Source organism: Asterias rubens, chromosome 8, assembly GCF_902459465.1.
Source record: "Asterias rubens chromosome 8, eAstRub1.3, whole genome shotgun sequence".
Taxonomy (NCBI): Eukaryota; Metazoa; Echinodermata; class Asteroidea; order Forcipulatida; family Asteriidae; genus Asterias; species Asterias rubens.
The window spans coordinates 9,787,378-9,808,761 of record NC_047069.1 but is presented as its reverse complement, the minus strand read 5'-3'; the positions used below and the strand labels follow the sequence as shown (position 1 = coordinate 9,808,761).

Below are 21,384 nucleotides of genomic sequence, written 5' to 3'. Positions count from 1 at the left end.
CAGTTGAGACTGGGTATACAAGCAAAATATTCAGATTTATTGAGAAATTTGTGAGTTTGGACTACTCAATACATTTCATCAGCTGAGACTGGGTAAACAACAATTTTTTTTAGATTCATCAGAAAAAACCGTGATGACGGCTTTACAAAATAGTTTGGGTGAGTTTATGGTTCCAAATGATACAGTAAGGACTACTGTCACAAGAGGGCTCTGTAGTTTATGGTATTATTTGGTTAAGTACATGACACGTAGCTAAAAATCTAAATAATCTGCCATGCTGGCATAGGACAATGTTCAGACTTAGGGTCAGACAATTTTCTGTGATTTTATGGTTTCAAACGACACAGAACAGACTACTGAAGACATGTTATCAGTACTGACTGGGTTAATGAGTAAAAATTCAAGATATATTTGGATTTTTGTGAAGTTCTCAATTAAACTTCCTCTATAGTAGGTTCCAGTTAAATATTGGAAGACAAAATCAACCAAGTGTTGTCCCATTGGTTGCCATTGTTGAAAGTATTTGCAAAGACTTCTGCTTTTTATGGGGAAAAAGAGTTATTACATGTGCATATATAATCAAGATTGCTAGCAGAAAAGCAAACAGTAAGCATGGATTACCTTAAGGCTATACGCTGTATGCGTCATCAGAGGCGCAGAGACTCTTGGACTATATGGAAAGCAGCAAGTAGTACAAGTGGAATGGTGCAGGTAAGATTGCAGGGCGGGAAGAAGAGGCGTAGGGTGTAGAGGTGGCCACTGTCTTGTCTCAGCTTTCACCTGCAGTTTGGAGGGAAAATGAACTAACACAGTGTTATTAAAACAGTTCAGAATAAATTCTTACACTGATTTATGACCAAGCTTTATTTAAAAAACCAATGATTTTGTTTAGGAAAGATCAAATAAGTTGTTTAAAGGATGAATTATATCCTGTATATTTCAATAATACAATGGGGAAGTAGCTACGATATCTCAAAGTGAGTTCAATGTGTGAAGATTTTGATACACCAGATTGTCCTACATGTTGGTACAATGGACCCTTCCCATGAAATATGCTAATTACATTCCAGATGCGTACAGACCCTGTTGGTTGGCATAGAGTTGTGCACTAAGCAGACGCGCAATCGCGTCTGCGTCACGCACCCATTAGCTGTGTACAAAACAGCACGATGTTCCCTCATTTTGCCAACCAAAACGTTAGTGCGCACGCGCTACGTGCAATTTACATATTTCATGGCAAGGGTCTATTACATTTCAACTGTAACAGTCCAAAGTGTGCGGTGCTAGTATTTCAAGCCTGTATCTAGTATACAATACTTCTTGTACCAATTTAATTTCACTTTTCAGTTCACACAGTTTCACGAGTCATCGAAATGTTATTGTTGTGAACCATTTTGATGGTTGAGAGGGTGGGCTAACACTTTACCAAAATCTCCAACAACAAAAAAGCTGAAAATTGCCTGCTATTGAGAGTTGGCTGACCAAATTGTCCAACGCTGAAAATGTTTGCAGTGAAACAGAGAGAGTGTTTGTCTCTTAAAGGTTGACTCGCTGATGAGATCAGGGGAAGTCGGTAGGCATGAAGACAGACAAACTTTTGAGCAGCACCCAGTGAAATTCAGTCACCCATCAGTGGCACAGGGATGAAGTGTTCAAATGATACAGAACGGATCACTGAACACATTTTATCTCTGTGGAAAGGGTATATGAGAAACAATTTGAGATTTATTGAGAACTTTGCATAGTTGAATTTTTAGTCAAAATAATAAAAACATCTGTGATGTCGGCATCAAAACATTTTCAGATTTCGGGTCAAAAATGTTCATTGATTTTATCAAAATGATACAGAACGGACTACTGAAAACATTTTATCAAGGCAGATCATTTTCTGCATTACTTCACAGTGTTACTGCAAGGAGTGGGGCGAATGTTTGAGATATAAGACCTAATCCTTATTAAGCACCATGTAATGGTTTACAAGGTGCTGTGGCGCAATATGCTGCCAATCCAGCCAGTAACACCGGGGCGAACCCCTTCTCTTTCGATAAGTGCACTGGGTTCTTTTACATGCGTTTACACAACACATGGGACCAATGGCTTTACATCCCATCCGAAGGACGAAGTTCAAGGACACAAGTGTAGAGGCTGGGGATTCGAGCCCACACTCTGCTGTTGAGAAACACCAGAGTTTGAGTTCGGTGCTCTTAACCGCTCGGCCACGACACTCCTCAGAACCTTGGTTTCCTAAAAGGCTGTACTTGGTGCAAGACAGGTAAGCTGTCAGGGACAAACATGATTTTCCTCAGGGTGAGGTATGAAACCTCCAGGCCCGCAAGAGTACTTTTATTCCAAGGGGTGCTGGGTTTTGCCAGAGACACGGTATGCGAAGCCAATACGGCGTGGGGTCCGCAGCCCGTTTAAGGGCCCCGGATTTTTTTGGGCTACTAGATGCTCTGTCATGCATTCTGAGCCATTATTTGGCACTTAAATGAACCTTTTGGAGGTGGGATACTATCAGCAATTTAAACAAATAATAACCCCATAGTGTATTTTATTTAACAAAAACACAAAAGATATACAGCACTATATATTCTACAAAAGTTGTTCTTTTTTAAACAGCATCGACAGCTATGTTCCAACAAACCAGGGGCGTCAATCCTTCTTGACTCTGGGGGGACATACCCTCATGACTGCAGCCTTCAATGGATTCAAACTTCTGACTACGAACTTGGGGTAAGATCTCCGCCAGAAGGTTTTAAGTAAAACATTTACATCAAAATTATGACTCACTTGTAGACTTGTTTCCGGACTCACTTGAGTTCATCAGATGTTAGAGCAAGCTTTGGCTTCTTCCATGAGAAATAGTCTGGTACTTCATGATCTTCTACTTGGGGGTGCGGTGTCTTCTCTTGATCTCGGACAAAACTAAAGAAAAAGAATAATTCAGCACTTTATGTGAAACGTACTCTACAGGATTAGTAAGAGAAAAAACAACACTGTTCATACTGAAGTTCATACTAGAACCATGACATGTTTGCATGCTGAAAATTAATAAGGTTTCTCAGTCACTATGTCTCCTGACATAACTCAGATTTTCACAGGTTTGTTATTTTATATGTTAATTTATGCATTGTTGCATTCAGACGTCTGGAGGGGCAATGTTACTCAGAACTGGGAGCCAATCTGAACTTGTAAAGAAACTACACCAGTGATGGTTCTCATGGTGTTGTTGAGTTGGACGTCGACAAGGCCGGTGTGGACGAAGTTCCTCCAGACTGGACTACATTACTCAGCCACTGAGTAGCAGAGAGCTAGAGCAAATGAGCGGAATGTCTTTGCCTTTGCTCCCCAGGTTGTACCAGCAAGCATCAGGTTGTTTTGGCTCCGAATTTTGGCAGCTTTCTGGGGGTGAGGTTTGAAGGTGATGCCAAGATTAGTTGGTCTGTGGGCGTGGCTCAAAAGCACCTCCTCCTTTGATACTGTGTGACATCATCCAAGTTGCTGGTCCTCAAAGAATCTTGTACCAAACTGCTGTGGAATAATGAAGTGCTGGTTTCATTCAAAACCAACAATTAAAATTTCAGATGAACAAGATTTTCCTATTAGGCATAAATAACAAAACCTTTTTCTTTCTTTTTTCTTATTTGTTTTTGAGGGTCTCAAAAATAGCATATACTGTGATTATTTCATGGTAAGACAGGTGCCAGGTTTCACAAAAAGCAAGTTAGGCATCTTCAAAATTAGCTTGACCCAGAACCATCTTCTTTCAATCAATCAATCAATCAATAAAACATTTATTTCCACATTCACATCACATGGAGGCATCATCCTAAAAGCCGAGGCTTGTGGCGGATGTGCCCGTTACAAGATTACAGAACAAAACAGGAAAACAGCACTAAATAGACGAATAAATAAAAAACATATCACTACGGTAGATAACTACACAAAGGTTTAACCATGGTTAAACAATGTAAATATAACTATGAAGCAGAACATGTATGTGAAGTAAACAAAGGGACAGCAATTAAACAAACAATACAAATTAGAAAACATAGATGAATACTGCTTGACAAATTTCATTGCCAAGTCAAAATTGAGTGAGCACCATTTACAACAATGCAAACTAACTAATTTGGCTGGTAACCTGTTCCTGTAAAGCAATACTATTCTGTGCTTAGCAAGTTTTTGTGGTTGCAGACTTTATGAAATTGGGCCCTTGTGGTAGTTGACACCTTGGTTGATGCCAAGGTGAGCGAAAGTTGGCCTAGAAATTCAAAGGGAGGGAGACTTTGATATTTCTGTGAGAATCTATAACAGGTTCAGGAAGGCATTAATACTTCTGTAGAGATGGCTGCTCAACATACATAACTCAAGTCAAATAGGCCAATTGACCGAACGTATTGTTAAGGCCCATCTGAAACTCTGCCATGAATTGCTGGATGGCTGAACGGCACATGGATTTTCCCTGTTGTTAGGCGTTTGTTGGTGAAGCAAAAAGTCACCTAGATCTACTTTTAAAGTATATTTTAGCCAGTTTGGCATCAACCTATAAAGTAGCCTACCTTATCTTAAAAACAATATCATGTTGCTTTCAAGATCTCATAGTCAAAGTGGATGCCCAGTAGATGATCCATATTCCTGCTGCGGCACATGCTGCAGGACACATCTTGAAGTAGAGGTAAGCTTTAGATCCAAGGCAGCACCAGTCTGAGTAAATCCTCTGCAAATAGGAGGGAACAAAATGATTAATCCTTACCAACTGGTATCCTTTACAGTCTAGCTAATCATGGTTGCACTTGAATCTCATTTGATTCAACAACTACAATCTTTGCCCAGAGGCTAGAAACACCAGAGTCTGACAATTTCGGACAGTTCATGGCTAATGTAAGGTTGTACTTTGCAGGGCCTCTCCTTTTCACACACAGCCCATCCCAATTACAATTGCCACCCAGAACACCATGTGTCCAGACTGGCTGTCTGGGATTTGACAATATTTATGTGTTTTTATTTTCATGACCTCTGACCACCTTCATTGGGTAGGTTCAGAGGAGGAGTTAATTTATTGCTCCATAGTTAAACTAACCCTTATTCCAAGCGCCTCAGGTGTCCAAAAAATAAAAATGACTTAATCCAAAATGGGCTTGAACTCACACGGTGGGTTTGTTCTCATCGAGCGGACTGAACTAGCCCAAGAGGTTGGGGTCATGCATCGGCGACCCTCCCCCCCATCATGGCTGGTTCCGGTTCATTACATTGCGCATGCGTTTTCCACAGGGTTTCGTTCCGCTATACGGACCTCATGGTCATCATGTAGCCCAACAAATACGGCCAAACACTTCATATCCTTGGCCCCAGCAACAACGCAATTCCATTTCTGTGCCCGCTGAAGTTCCGACTGCACTTTCCTCGATATGAAATAATACACGCTGTTTGAAGCTTCAAATTACTTTCGAGAGTGATATTTAAATTCGAAATATCTCACAACTATAGCCGTTGAGAAGTCGTAGCCTACACACATGCTCATATTACTTTAAAAAAAGTGGTTTTTCAATCAAACATTAGTCTGGTACCAAACATTTTGGCTTGATCTTATCACTGTTAGTTGGGGGAAGGAACCAGTACAACCTAGTTTTTCGAACCCAAACTTTGGTGTTAGTTCTCGGTCCTGTGTGTAGCTAGCTGTGTTTAGGTGCCACTTTCTTGGTTAAAAACAAAATCTGTTCGTTGTCATAAACCTGCATTAATTTTAAAAAATGCTACTAAAAACGAGAACTTGTTCTATTGCGAACTCCACTTGGATTTTTTCGACGAAGGGGAAACACCGGGGACCAGGACTGTCAGGAAGGCCGCCAGCGGAGAGACGCGAGAGACAGATTGTTTGCTTGTTCATACAGACACGCAAGTACTCGCTGCCGATCCATACACGAGGATGACGTCACCTTTTCTGCCACGGTCGTTTGGGCTAAAATAGACCGGAAGTGGGAGGTCAGTTGCGTTCCAGCGAATGGTTTACTGGGCCTCGCAGCGTGGGGTTCCAATAGTTTTTGGGGTTTAGTTGAGCCCAGCTTTGTGGGTGAAATTGACCCTCACAGACCAGATCTTTGCATTCCAACGTAGGGTTAATGGGCTAGTTTATCCCCACGTCTGAACGAATCAATGCAAAATAAATGCACTGTGAGCCCAATCCAGTGTTCTTGTCTATTCTTGCCTTATCTTCTCATCTCGACACTTCTCTGGATATATATCTCTGTATCGCTTCATAAATAAACAGTTCCAAATAAAATAGTAGTAGTACTGTATTTAGCCCAAAGAGCACAGTGTAACGGAGTGTAGTTCAAAATAAAATAGAACTGTTTAGCCAAAAGAGCACAGTGTAACGCATGTTAGTTGTATGCCTGCCCTGCTAATGTTATAAAGTGACACCCATATTTAACGTGTTATACTAACACTATGGGTGCGTTCGATGCCTTCCCTGGGTCGATCCCCGGTCTGCCCCTACAGTCAAATAGCTTTTACGTCAGTCCACTGTTTCCAGGGGCTCACCCAAGTCAGCCCAAGTGCCCTGTTTGTGGAACGGGTCACTTGGGGCTGGCCAAAGGTGAATGATGTCACCACGAGAGGTTGAAAGATCGTTCGATAATAGCTCTTGTCAGGGGCTCACCCGACAAAGTTAAGAGCACCAGTAAAAAATATTTGTATAAGACCAGGGAAATCAGTCTGGAAAAGGTGTTAAGTTTTGCATATAGGACATTTCATTTCCAGAACATGATGAGTTTAGAAAAAGTGAGAAAAAAATGAGCGTCAATAATCAATTCAAGATTTCACACGCTTGTTAAAATGCGCAGTACCTAGTCCCCACTATAATGATGTAAAACAAACCATGCCAACTGTTTGTATCTCTATTTAGTAAATTAATAGAAATTTGAATATGAGGTCAAAATTGCTTCAATGTACACCAGTTCAATTAAAAAAAGAAAGTCAAGGTTTGAGCAAATTTTAAAAGTCTTAGCAGAGACTTTATCACAGATAAAAAGCTGGCTGAGCTGATTGTGTGTTGGTGTCTTACAGATGACTGTGCAGGTGTTAGAGCTGAAGTTTTGCTCTCAGGTTATGCTCTCTACCCAATGCAGTTATAGTAGGGTACGAGTTGTAGCAGAGGCCACCCTAAGCTGCACTGGATAGATAATCAGGAAAACTGTTGTATTCATTTAGAGTACTCCAGCATGGTGAGTGATCAAATAGTGACATCATCTGAGAGTGGTCTATAGGTGGATTGCACATAGCGTCATCGACCGCAATACTTAATTATAAACAAAGGAAAAGTGCACATGTGTCCGAGCTATGCACAAATCTTAGCCAATATATACCTATACGCATTCACGATTTTTGGTGGTCAATGATGTCATGTGCAATCCATGTCTATTGGTGAGTGGTGTACTTTACCTTCCAATCAGATCCATGACTTGTGTAACTAGTGGTGATCAACTTTGGTTGTCTCTATGGCACTCCATCTTCTGCATCATCATAGTGAGAGTCCAACTTGTGGAGATTCACATCTTTGGCTCTTGACTGGCTCTGAAAAGAGCAGGTGTGGTCTCAACGTTTTGAGCAGTATGCTCTGAAGAGCCGAGTATACTGTTTGAAATGTTGAGACCACACAGTCTCTGATAACAGTGTAACTAAATGGTTACTTTTCCAGGTCCATGCATACATGTACAACATGACATTTTGTATCTATACAACCATAGAGATAGGACCCTTTTACTCCAATGGTAATTGTAATGTAAACATTCTTGGGAGAACCCTCCAACCAGCTATGAAATGGTAAAGCCCTCCGCCGCCCTTGGGTTAACAACTCCTTAAAAGGGAATGCTGTGCGCGTCGCACGTATCGTGTGATGTGGCACAACTGTTTCAGCTTTCTCTCTCCACCAATAGGAATGAAGAAACTGTCCAAGGTATTTATGAACAAAGTGTTAATTATTCTAAAGTAATAAATCCTGGTGGTATATTTCCATCAAACGAATCCACATACTTTCTGCCAGCAGCCGCTCATTGACAGGAATTTTATGGGGTCAGAAGTTAATGAACAGCATAAGTTCAAAGTTAAATCACCAGTTGTGTACTTGGTTATGAATTCGATTTGAGTCAACCAATACTTCTTTTGTAGTTTTTGTTTATTTCACTCCCCATGTTACCCCAAATTAGTGCAAATTGGCAGATGACATAACGTTAAAATGACATCAGTTAAATGAGCTCATCTTCACTTCAGCTGTTTTGTTAATCTTATATATTCTCATACCTTTGACTTGAAACTTCTTGACAAGATGTGGCCCTTGGTGCATTACTGGTTTATTTCACATGATGTTGCACTCAGCAGATCTTGGCATTACCCAGAAGAAATGTATCCGTTTGAAGAGAATGTCTCTAGATTAAAGAGAAATTAATTAACAAAGAAGGATTAAAAAGCATTTACGCAAGTACAAAAAAATAAACTTTCCCAGGTATACCTTGTGTGTTCAGGGTTGAAGCTAGACTTATCTTTGTGGTGGGCTACAAATCATATTTTAAAAGTCAACCAAGGGCGAAGAGATCAACACAGTTACAGTAGGATTTGAAACTGTATAATGGAAATATTGACTGCTATTCAGGGCACAGTCAAAATTATAGGCCCAAGGTGATGTAAAAACAATGACTATATATGCCCCAAGCGAAGCCCCGATTATTAAGCAGTCAATATTAACATTTAATTGTGGGGCCATTATTGCTGAAGTGCAAGCTTCAGGTAGGCGTGATGCTAGGTTTCCAAACTGTTCATGTTAAAGGGCTATGCGATGTAAAGTTGAGTAGCATTTTGACCTTGTTCTTTCTCTGATATTTGAAACTCCTTATCATTAGCTGTGTCTCAGATCCATGCACAGTAACAAATATCCTGAATTATTAATACTGGGGAAATCTGTGCTGGGCGGCACAATGTAATTTGCTCAAAGTGCTGTGCAAAACGTGTGATTTCTTGGCAGTCCTGCCCAGCATCGCCCACTGGGCTACAACACTGCCGGTGATACTTTACCAAATAACCTGTGTCGAGATACAACGGCTGCACAATGTGGCATCGGCAAAAAGTGAAGGATAACTAGTAGCTGAAACAAAGAAAACAAAACAAAAACAAATATCTTAACATGGGGGTTATGTCGAACCTATGACAATACAATAACAAACTTAACTCCATTTCCAGGCCAAAACTGTGTTAGATGAGGATGCAAACTGCATACAATGAAAAAAGAGTTATGGCTGATAAAACCAAGGTTAACATCACTGTTTTTCGAGGTAACTTCTCAGTCAAATAATAAAAAACTTAAGGCCTGAAACCTTTTATTAGGCATCTGAAATCACACAAATTTGTGCAACAAGGCTGTTTATTGTCTTCCATTTTTGATGACCAATCGAGTCCAAATTTTCACAGATTTGTAATTTATTGGTACCGTTTACAGTGCTGTTAATCCACGTTAACATTTACACTGTTTTGTACCTCATACCAAACTCAATTTACAAAATGGCCAACAATGCTCAAAAAACATTGCCTCCATAAAAATGAAAAAAGGTTATGGCTGTGGAAGAAGATTGGATATACATCCAGGTTAGCATCCACAAAAATTTGTTCACCAAATACTTCACCAAATACTTCACCAAATACTTCACCAATCTCCATTTCCACACTACATTGATGTAGATACGATAACACTTCCACTGTGTATGAGAACAAAAAAAATAGGTTATGGTGTGGAAGAAACAAACAAGTCAAAATTAATGGCTGCAAAGAAAAAGATTGGTTAACCTGTGGAGGAAGGGGTTAAGGCATAGAGATACCAAATTTATACTTAACCTGATACTTAACCATTTCAGCTACACTGGAGTTGCTCATTCCAAACCCTGCCAATCTCAAGTCGCACATCTTTCCATGTCTTGGCAACAGTGTAGTTATAAATACTTTGTCTTGGTTCAAATTTTCCTGATTTTTAATTAGTTTACTTTGTGAAATCTTTGGGCCTGAAAAGGAAATTATTAGAACCAAGACTCAGTAAAACCAAATACAAACCTGGATTTGAACCTGGATGGGGAAAACAGAGTTATTTCTAATCCCTAGACTTACTACTAGGCCTCTCAAGTATTTGTTACTATTGATACGAACCCGTTACCACAGCATCACTGTCTGGTTCCTCCATGGCTGATCATTGTGTCCAGGCTTCAACAGCTGGGGACCAGACTGGGCATATGCCTGGTTCCCTCTGGAGTAAGAGCTTCTTCTTAGAATTCTTCATGCACCTGTTCGTCCTTCTGTTCTGGAAATCTTTTTTTTTCTTTCGCAGCCGATACACATTTTAAATGTTGTGCGCGCTTGATATTTGTTCTGTCCGAGAACTCATTTTTTCCATTTCTTGTGTGGTATTACAGTTTATATTCTTACGCTTATATCGCTGCGCTTAAAAACTGTAGCCAAGGTTTAAATTACAAAATACGTGAACATTATTCAATTCGGAATAAGTAAAGAGGAGATTCAAATGTCTTTACTGTAATGTTATGTGGGATAAACTGCAAACACTGCAGCTTATATAAGTTTGAAGTATTATCTTTTATGTATATATCAAATATAATCAGTAGCCTTAAAATAAGCATAGATGCACAAGCATACATGATATAGACACTAGAAGCCAATTTATTTGGAGTTCATGGCAGAAAGAGGGCGTGCTAACGTTCGATGCTCATGCAAATTCCCACGTCTCATTACAAAATATAGTGGTGTCTACTAGATTAAACTATACTTAATTAATTGGGTAATAATACTCTTGTTAAGTGTGTTTAAAAGATACAAGCTAGTCTTTGCACCAACTTTGACACGCAAGTGAACACGATATACACCATTAATTTAATTTCAATGGCCTAATTTAGAGTAATAATACTATTCTTCATCACAAAGCCAAATGTTAGCCTTAACACAAAGCACAGGCGTGCAACCATACATGATATAGGCCCAATTGAACTTTAAGTGCATTCTTACGGCAGAACTTTCGTCATTCAGACAATAAAGGGGGTGCTCATGTTAGATATTCCAGATACTCATTACAAACTCATTACAAACTTTTTTAAGTTAACCCCAAACACAGACACAAAATGGCCTAACTTTACTCATTTGTCTCTCTGGCAATAGAGGGCGTGGTCATCCTAACACTACTTCCCGCTACTCTTTACAAACTGTGACTACTAGACTAAATTTTATCAAAAGATAAATGTATAGCCTTTACATAAACACAGGCGTGCAAGCATACATGATAGGCATACAGTGCCTATAACTTAACTTAAGTTCATTCTTATGGCAGAACTTTCATCATTTTGACAATAGAGGGAGTGCTCATAATATATATTCCCAGTAAGCCTACTCATTACAAACTTTTTGAAGTATTTATCAATGATAAATACATAAAAACAGATGCAAAAGCATCGATTACCAGATATAAAGCAAATTTTTTAAGAGCTCATGGCAGAACGTTATTATTTCTTTACAATTTTGACAATAAAGGAGGTGCTCATGTTTTATGCTAATTCCAATTCATATGACTCATTACAAACTTAGGCATACATGCAGGCATACATGATATATGCTCTGAAGTGAATTTTGTCAAGTTTATTTTTATGGCAGAACTGACTTATTAATTATTTATTTGCTTGTCTGACAATAGAGGGCACCCTTACTGCTTATAAATGCGACTTCTCGCTACTCATTGCAAACTTAAGATGGTTTCTACTTTTGACTAATTTTAGACTAAATTAATCAGGTCGTTTATGTCAGAGCATCCTGATTAGTTGTTCTACTTGATGTGGTACGTGTATATCTCTTAGTTTTCCAAAGGTCCCCGAGTAAAGGTTTTTAATATATTAAAACCAATTAGCTTTAACAAAGACCTAATTAAGAGAATGTTTGTTGATGTCATTCAAATAAAATTTCATTTACCAAAGGTAATAAAAGAAATGCAGTAGTTAAATGATGTGGGAGTTCGTGTTTCCACAATTAAAAAAAAAAAAAATGCAAAATTTCTTTGGCTTTTTAATATGCCAGTATTTAAGTATTACATTGTAGAAGCTTAACATGTCAAACACTGGTCCTTTACAGCCCAAGAAAACTTCTTCTCAGAAATAAAGCTGATGTTTGCATCACTGGCTACGACCATATGCAATACAAGACAGACCAGTGGAACTAGCTGTGGTAGTGGCATCATCACAAAAGAAGGTAAATTAACGTTGACAACATCAACCAGCACCTATATATGTTTGGTTTTTTAATGACACAAAATGAGGAGAAAGTTGGGAGGAAATTGTTAGTTCATCGCTTACCTCCATCCATTGAATCTTGAATGAGCTTACCCACCTGATGATTTCGTCATCTCTTCCATAGATTGGTAGACACAGGCTGAAGCACACATCACATATCCATAGACAAAACACACACACACAGTCAATCCATAGACAACACAGCAGACACACGGCATGCAAGTAAGGGTTGAACTTTGTTCATTGAAGAAAGTCTCTTCACATGATAATAGTCTGCACATGTTACAGAGTAGAGTTTGTAGATTCATAATTTAAGGCACTTAGAGTTCATAAGAGTTTAGTACAAAAAAAAAGTTCAGTTTACATTTCCTTGGTTAGGCACAGAGTTCATTATAGGCCCTACCAAGGTTTGAAAAGTTTGGTAAAAGAGAAGAAGTTCAGTCCACACTTCCTTGATTAGAGTTCATATACCAAGTTCGAAGAGTTCGGTGAACAAAGGAAAAATCAGTTCAGTTGATTTTTTTGTATTATTAAGTACTAGAGTTCATATACCAAGGTTTGAAGAGTTGGGTTTTAAAGAATGAAGTTCGCTCCACCTTTCCTTGGTTAGCGAAAAAGTTCATACACCAAGGTTTTAACCATATGTTTCATAACAAAAACAAGACCAGTAAACATTCCTTGGTCAGGCAGTTCGTCAAGGCTCTAAAAGATAAGGGGGGAAAATGAAGTTCTGTTCTCCATTCCATTGTTAAAGACACTACAGTTTGTATACCAAGGTTTTGCGAGTTTAGTTTTTAGTCCATTACCTTGGTCAGGCACTAGCTCTAATTACTGACTCCTTTCGTTTGTACACTACAAACGCAAGGAGTCTGTGATTAGGGCAAGTCAGACACTAGAGTTCATACCAAGGTTTTTAGAGTTCAGTAATAAAAATAAAAATAAAATTGAAGTTTATTTAAAATCTCCTTCCTTGCTCAGGTACTAAAGTTCATAATAGGCCTACCAAGGTTCAAAGAGTTTAGTCAGAAAAACAAAAAAATATAGGCCTAATGCAACGCAGTCCACATCATGGTCAGGCACTAAAGTTCATATTACATGTACCAAGGTTTTAAAAATGCAATTAAAAAAACGGGGAAAAATCAGTCCACATCTCCTTGCTCTTGTACTAGAGTTCATTTTATACCCATGCTTGAAGAGTTTGCAGTTGAACAACATAGTGCAGCTCAGTTCGACTCCACATTTCATAAAGTTTATACACCGAGATTTTAAGTGTTCAGTTTATTTTTAAAAAACTAAGTTCAGTTCACATATCCTGGTCAGGCAAAAAAGTTAAAAACCCACGCTTCAATTTAAGCACTCATGTATAAAAAATATAAAAAATAAAAATAAAAATGAAGTTCAGTTCAGTTCACATAATTTGAAAAAATCTGTTCAATTCACATTTCCTTGGTTAGGTACTAGAGTTCATATGCTAAGTTTTAAGACTAGAGTTCAGCTGGTCAGTCACTACTGTTCAGAATAGGTTTATTTATGCCAAAAACGTTACACCCCCCCCCCCCCCTCTTTCGCTTGGGTAGGACAACAGAAATAAAAAAAGTTAAAAAAAAACAGAACAATGAAGATTTCTTGCTTGACACTTGTGTATCTTGACAAATCGCTCATTGGACAAAATACCTTGTACTTGAAGATGTCTTCCTTGTTGAAAACTTCTTTCTTGACAAATCGCTCATAGGACAATAAAATAATACATTGAAGATTTCTTGCTAAAACACTTGTATCTTGTCATCGCTCATTAGACAAACATGTACTTGAAGATTTCGTGCGTGAATGCAAATCGCTCATTAGACAAATTATCACACTCTCTGAAATTCTTCCAAAAGATCAAGTCTGAAGTATTTGAAGTTCATGTTTATTTCTAGTCTTGATCTTTGGGAAGAAAATGTGCATGAAGGAACACTACTTGCCCTTGCTGAAACGCTCACACTACGACTGGGGTCTTGTCGAAACAACTGCGGACTGTGGTCTCGGCCTCCGGAGGCAATGCGCGTGTTTGAATGCATGCCGTGTGTTTGGCGTCTCTCTCCCCTTCATGCTCGTGTCTCCACCCGGTCATGTCGTCCGTCTCCGTGCTCCCCTGGCCTATGGTCGCATGGCTACAGCTACAGTCTTCGGGCAAGAAACTCCGTGGAATTCGCACAGCCAAGAGTTCAACAACGACGTTGCAGAACTCTCAAAGCCGTTTGCAAACTCAACACAGAATGTTCGCCCAAATTTGCGCAATAAATCTGTTCCAAAGAGTAGAAAATAGATGGCCCCATCCTGCGGTTCTTGGCCTATATGAGGCCAGTGAAGTTTAGTCTAAATGTTGGCTACAGTCTTCAGGCTAAACTCCGTGGAATTCGCACAGCCAATATATCCACAATGAAGTCGGTCGACAGTTTGTTTTGAAAGTTCTAGTTGCAGAGATTGTGTTGTTCTCTGTGAAGGTCCCTGGCCAACCTCGTGTAGAACTCTCAAAGCCGGTTGCAAACTCAACACAAATGTTCGCCCAAATGTGAGCCACATATTCATTCCATAGAGTAACTCTATGTTCATTCCAAAGAGAATAAAAATGTCCCGGGCCGGTGGAAAGGTGGAACGACAGTCCGAGCATGGAGGTAGTAGAAGGGTCCGAGTCACATACAAATTAAGTTTTCTCCAAAACAAACCCACGTGCGTTTAAAGCACTAGCTGCAGCACACACACCCTCTCTGTGCTGACACTTTTCTAGAAATGGCATCTCTTCTCCAACAAGTGAGCAATTCGACAAACCGCATAATTACATAAGAAAGTTAAGGGAAACCCGTTCCGTTATCGCTGGTATGCCGAATTTCGGCCATCGAATGCCTAGAAAGGCAAGTGGAAAATAAGCCCCGCCCATTGCTCACTTATGCTGTCACATCTCATACACACGTGGGTGACAACAACTTTGGCTTGATGTCAAGTTTTCCTGATTTGCATACTAGAACAACAATTATGTAAAGGAATGTGCAGGTGTGAAAAATGTCGTCCGTTAGCTTTTTGGATGTTGAATAGGATTGGGCATGTTGAGATAGCCTAATATACACCCAAGCCAAATGAGTGCACTCTTATAAAAAGGAAGTGTAGACCTACTTTTCTTTACCTGAAAATCTTTATTTCGATTCATTTGCCAGTGTCGAGTAACTTTATATACCTGAGAGAGATTGGCTTTACAATCGTACCAAATGCACGCTTGGTGTTTTGATTATGCCAAATAAATATGTTGACAACAAAATAGTGGTAGGCTGCCCACAAAACAATACTAAGGGCATAATCAAGCAAGTCAATTTATCTGATTTCAAACAATGTTGTATTGGGGTACGTAAAGGAATGTATATTCTAGTAGTAATACTTTGTATTAATTAAAATCTTAGACACCAACGATTGTCTGGGAATGAAACTTTTGTGGTTTTTAATGCATCTCACTAAAAAAATCTGCCTTCTTTAATATCTAGGGAACTAGTGGCTGTTAAGCATACAGTAACAACTAAATACTACCAGTATATTTCTACAGTTTTGGCAAGTACTCTTATTTATCTAAGCTTGTGTATTGATACAAAAGATGGTTTCAAAAAGACATGGTGAGGTTCCGAAGTCTGGGTGTATTAATCCATCAACAGAGGGCGCTATTTACAATTAACGGTCTCAAAATTCTTGGCAATTTTGACGATGCTATGGGCGTTATATCACCTACAAAATTTAGACACCTACTATTATTGTTCACAAATCTAGCCTTCTATTTACTTGGTCGGTATTTTTGCTATTTTTATGGTGTACTTTGACCCTTTCAGCTTCTGCTGCTGGACATTTGTTGTATGAACAATAAATAATGGGAATATACTGGAATATGTAAAGGGTCAGATTTTATTTTGCCTGTGAGCACAGAAAAAAACTTGCTCAGCACAGAAAAGTATAACTTAACAGAAACTGGTCACCAGACACAAGGCCACAATTATTTCCACAGCCCTTGAAGAAACTACCCTCAAATCCTGGATAAGTCACAAAACCTTTTTAGGGACAAAATACTTGCATGTTATTTTTCATCTCCCCCCAATGAATAATTTGTCACTGAAATAATTTGCATGATCAAGTGCACCTTTCCTTGTACTTCATGCCAAGGCAAGTACATGTATAAAGGATTGTATCAAATTAATCTGTTCAGCTAAAAACAGAACTCTTCATGCAAATTCAAGAAGTGTATAAATATGGTTGTTCAAACCCCCAAATTATTTAGTTTCTCCAGTGGTTTATTCTTTTAAGAACTGTTTATAGCCGATGGAATGTATGATGTAGTTCTTCATGTAGTGGTGCTTTACAATTGTATAAACAAGAACAATAGACCTTTACCATGCTGTCTCCATATTGGTCATGTTCCTTAGTATCGAATAACAATTATGAATGATAATAATCATTTTGCAAATAGGAACCAGACTATTTTGTTCTTCCAGCCTCGGTTTGGTTTCATTGACATCAAGGGGAAAACTTTAACATGGCTGCACCATGATAAAGGTTTATACCCTACTCTTTCTGAATAACAATACAACAAATCACTGTCTGAAATGTCTTCATTTATATGTACGTTTATTTGATATTTACACTTTCTCAATTCCTGCTTTTTGTTTTGTTTCAACTTCCCACACCACTCGTCCACATTTTACAACTTACCACTTACACACTGGTAATTTTTCTGACAATTTGTATAAAAAAGGACATAGATTTAGTCTCCGAAATAGATGAGCAGAAAGGGACATCAATGTACAAACACAAACATCCACATGGTAATTGTGCTTAGCAGGAAAAGATGTTGCTAAGCAACTGTATGCAGGGAACCGTTCACAAGTAACATACAATCACATAGCATTTTGGGGGTAGTAACCCAACTATCTGCAAAGCAAAGCTTTTAAGTGCTTATTAAATTGTTACTGCTTTTCTTTCGTGCGGCTATGAAAATTTGACCACCTCCCCAATGTGAGTAGGTGGGGAATGGTTCCTAGAAGGCTCATCCACAAACTGTTTGTGTGGCCTTCTGTATCTTCACCTGTACCAGTCTTAAGTGACCAACGCTGTAAATTGTTTGTTTGTTTAAATGATCTACCCATCAAGGGAACTCGGCAAACTCCCACAAAGGGATATAACACCAAGCTGGCAACAGCCAATCTCTCTCACAAACTATCTTCAAGTACGCGCTAATCCTCCAATCAGATTGGCAAAATGGAGTGATGATAAAAACCTTTATATAGCTGACATACAGACCCTTGTCATTTGATTGGTGGAACTTACTTCACGTGACATTCACTATTACTCCCATTCGCACCGGCGATCAAAAAGACCTATTCACCCATGGGGAATAGCATTTCCCATTCAACAGTTAGGATCATCCTTATTCCCAATGTTTTTGAGCAGTACAGCACCGCGACGCCGCTGCTAACACAAAGGAGCACCTGTGCAAAAGGCTGTAATCTGATTAGTGCATTGTTGCCGCGGCTACGCGGCGCTATATGATTTTTGGTTGTCAGTAATTTGTGTGATTTTTCATAAAGTTAAACTTTAAAATACATCAAATGACAAAGATCTTATTCTATATGTCAGTTATAATATAAAACAAATATTGAGTGGCTTTAATTTGTGGAATGGAAGGAATATTATCAATCGGCAAAATTTGGACTGTTCCATTTCACTCAGCTTCGCCTCGTGAAATGGAACAGTTCAAATTTTACCTTGCGATAATATTCCTCCCATTCCTCTCTCAGCCACTCAATATTTGTATAATATTGCACGGCTAGTATCACTACCATGCGTATTGTGTGTTCTATGGTTACGCGCCAAGTTTGGTTGAAGATAAATACGTTATCACACGGGCGCTCGTGGAAATACGAAAAATATAGCGCGTCTGCGTCCAACATCCTTAGGCCTCGTGGGACGCAGAAGCGCTATATTTTTCCATTTTCCACTCGCGCTTGTGTGACAATTCCATGAATCTGATATACAAACCAACAAAAATAACAATTGGACAAAATACAAATAAAAAAATTGAAAAATTCATTAGTTTAAGCATTGCACGTCATTAAAAAGAATATAGCAAATTAATTGTAAAGGAACTTCAGCAAAAACACAGGATGTGTATCACACCAAATCATTTCAGTCAAGGATTTGTTGTAGTTGCTTGATACAAGTCACTTTATTTCTCATTTTCCTTGACTTGTTTCTTTGCATTTAAGCCTCACAATTATGACACAAATTCTTTATTCCACATTGACATTACTCTCCGACAGTGGAAAATAAAACCAATTGAATACTGGCATAACTAACCCCCAAAATATAACCCCAATATGCACTAATGTTAAAGCCATTTGACACTTTCGGTAAACAGTATTACCCAAGGCCCACACTTCCTGTGTCACAACTTATATATTAAATAACAAACCTGTACAAATTTAGGCTCAATTGGTCACCGGAGTCGTGAGAAAATAACGGGAAAACCCACCCTTGTTTCTGCACGTTTCATGACGTGTTTAAAATAAATCCTTAATTCTCGATATCGAGAACTGATATTGTTTTAATGTTTTCTCAAAAAGTAAAGCATTTCATGGAATAATATTTCAAGAGAAGTCTTTCACCATTACCTTCTGTAAACCCTGTAAGTTATTTGTAAATCTGTGAACTTTAAAATAATTTCTGTTACGAAAGTGTCCAATGGCTTTACGTGAACCATACTTGGTATGTTTTGAATAAAGTATGTCGGTAAAGAAATGTTGACATGGCACCCCCACCCATGACCAAACACGAACCAACTCCAATAGTTTATAAATTCTACTAAGCTCTTCAAAAAAGCATAGTGAACAACATCTTAAAAATGTGAAGCTTCCCCTCTTCAGATTGAGCATTTAAGTCTCTCACAAAATAAGACTCAACATACACTACTGAGGGATGCTAGCTGTATAAATGTCCATTAATATAAAAACTCCCCAAATCTCAAGTTTGCTATGCAACGACTGCTGGTACACATCTGATTAAGAAATGATTTCAAAACATAGTTAATGGTCTGACGTTTTGACCCTAGCAGAGTCTATCTCGAAGTGTCGGGTCATCAACTAATTTTTGCACTTATACCATAGGTCCTTTTGGTTGGTAAGCAGTTTGCAACAGCTAAATTCCATTTTCTCAGAAATGATTTGCAATAACTTTCTTTTAGCATTTGAGAGACTCAACCACTGTTTATATTTCACATAGACTGGCAGGACGGCAGATGAGCTCTTAAGATGTGGGAACATGTTGGCAGCTGCAAACTTTCACGCTACTTCAAAAAATTGACGTCACAATTTACATAGCAAATGTGTGTATCTTTTAAGGAACATTCACTTTTTTTTTCTTTCGTTTTTGAGAACTCCCTTCATCCACCAAGTAGAAAATGCAGTCAAGAATTCAATACAAAATCTCAATCCAGCTGTACACATTCTGCATAAAGCCAGGTATGTAAAAACTCTGCAGAGAATGATGATTTACAAGTCAGAATGTTGGAGCATAGTCACTGGAGACACAAGATTCAACTTTGACTGATCGGGAACTATGGAATTATCACCAAAACTTCAACTATCACCCATGTTCCACCCCCTATCCTTCCCTATCCTTCCCTATCCAACCCCAGTAAACTCTTACCAGCCGGGCAGTGAGGAAGATCTGGCTTTGGAATGCTGGTGATCCTTTGGAAGTCATCGTTGCAAGCATTGCAGAAATGTGTTCGACCAAAGCAGAAGAACACAGCAACTGAACAGCAGTAGCGGCCTTTGTACTCCAGGAAATCTGTCCCATGCTTTGGACACATCTGAGGTCAATCAAATCAGAGGAAAGATGTAGTGTTGGAGTTTGGAGGAATTTGGTTGGAAAAAAAACCCATTGTTTGCAAAATGTTTTAATCAAAAATTGTTCATATCTTCTGAATTCCCTAAATGTTGTATTAACTCTTCTATTTGCCGACTGTAAAACTAGTTGTAAAACAAAAAATAGAGACCGCACGCCCACACAGTTTTTTTATTGGGAAAGAGGACGCTTGAGGATGCTATTGTCACCTTGTTTTGGAGTGGTCGACTTTCACAAATGAATGAACAATAAATGTGTCCATATGATCAAATTAATACTCAAATAAATAATCCATAAAAGGGTTAACTATGTAATCAGTAATTTCACAGTTATCTCAACACTTATTTTGACCCTTTGTTCTTTATAATGCTTTTGGCTCAATACACATGTAGCTGTCTTTGTATTTGTATGTGGGGGGAGGAATTGCCCCCTTATTCGGGTCTGTGCTTAATGCATTGTCTCACTGGGCACCATTAAAAAAAACAGTGTTGGTCTCCCCGGGTTTAAAACAATACATAAAAACAAGAAATAAAACTTTTGGGTAAAACCCCCTACCTGAGCCCTGGATACATCTGAGCATGCTCCACACACTAACTCAGTTAGGTCATAGTCACCCTGTATCCCAATATCTTGATCGCAGCGAGCTTCACCTCCTTAGTAAGCCTGGAGAAACCAGGGAGAAAAGACCAACATTAACATTGAAACATAATAACATAAATGCATTTAATTATGAAACATATTTGCCATGATACCATCTAAATAAATCTCTTTTGATTGATGGTGGTTGTGAGATAAATGGGTGGACTCAACAGTTGGACTCCATACTCTTCCCGCCATCAGGGAAAGAGTATATGCGTCTTTATCAAATTTCGCTCTAAAATCTGCAAAGGCGTTTTTATCAAAAGAGATTTATCTACGTACATGTCACCGCAAAAATATTTCTCATTATCATTCCACCATGCAAACCTTCATGTCTTATAAAACTACATTTAATTGAACCAATTGTACCAGCACCAATTTCATAGAGCTGTTTAAACACAACAAAATAGCTAAGCCCAGCTAAATTATGCTTACCGGAATAAGGTCACCTGCACATCCAGCCAGCAACCAACTCACAAGCTCCATCACCACCGGTAGTCCTGCA

General features: G+C 38.7%; 1 pseudogene; it reads right to left on the bottom strand.

Moving 5' to 3' along the window:
- Positions 1 to 1,163: 1,163 nt before the first annotated feature.
- LOC117293573 lies at positions 1,164 to 21,365 on the bottom strand (annotated as a pseudogene).
- Positions 21,366 to 21,384: the final 19 nt, after the last annotated feature.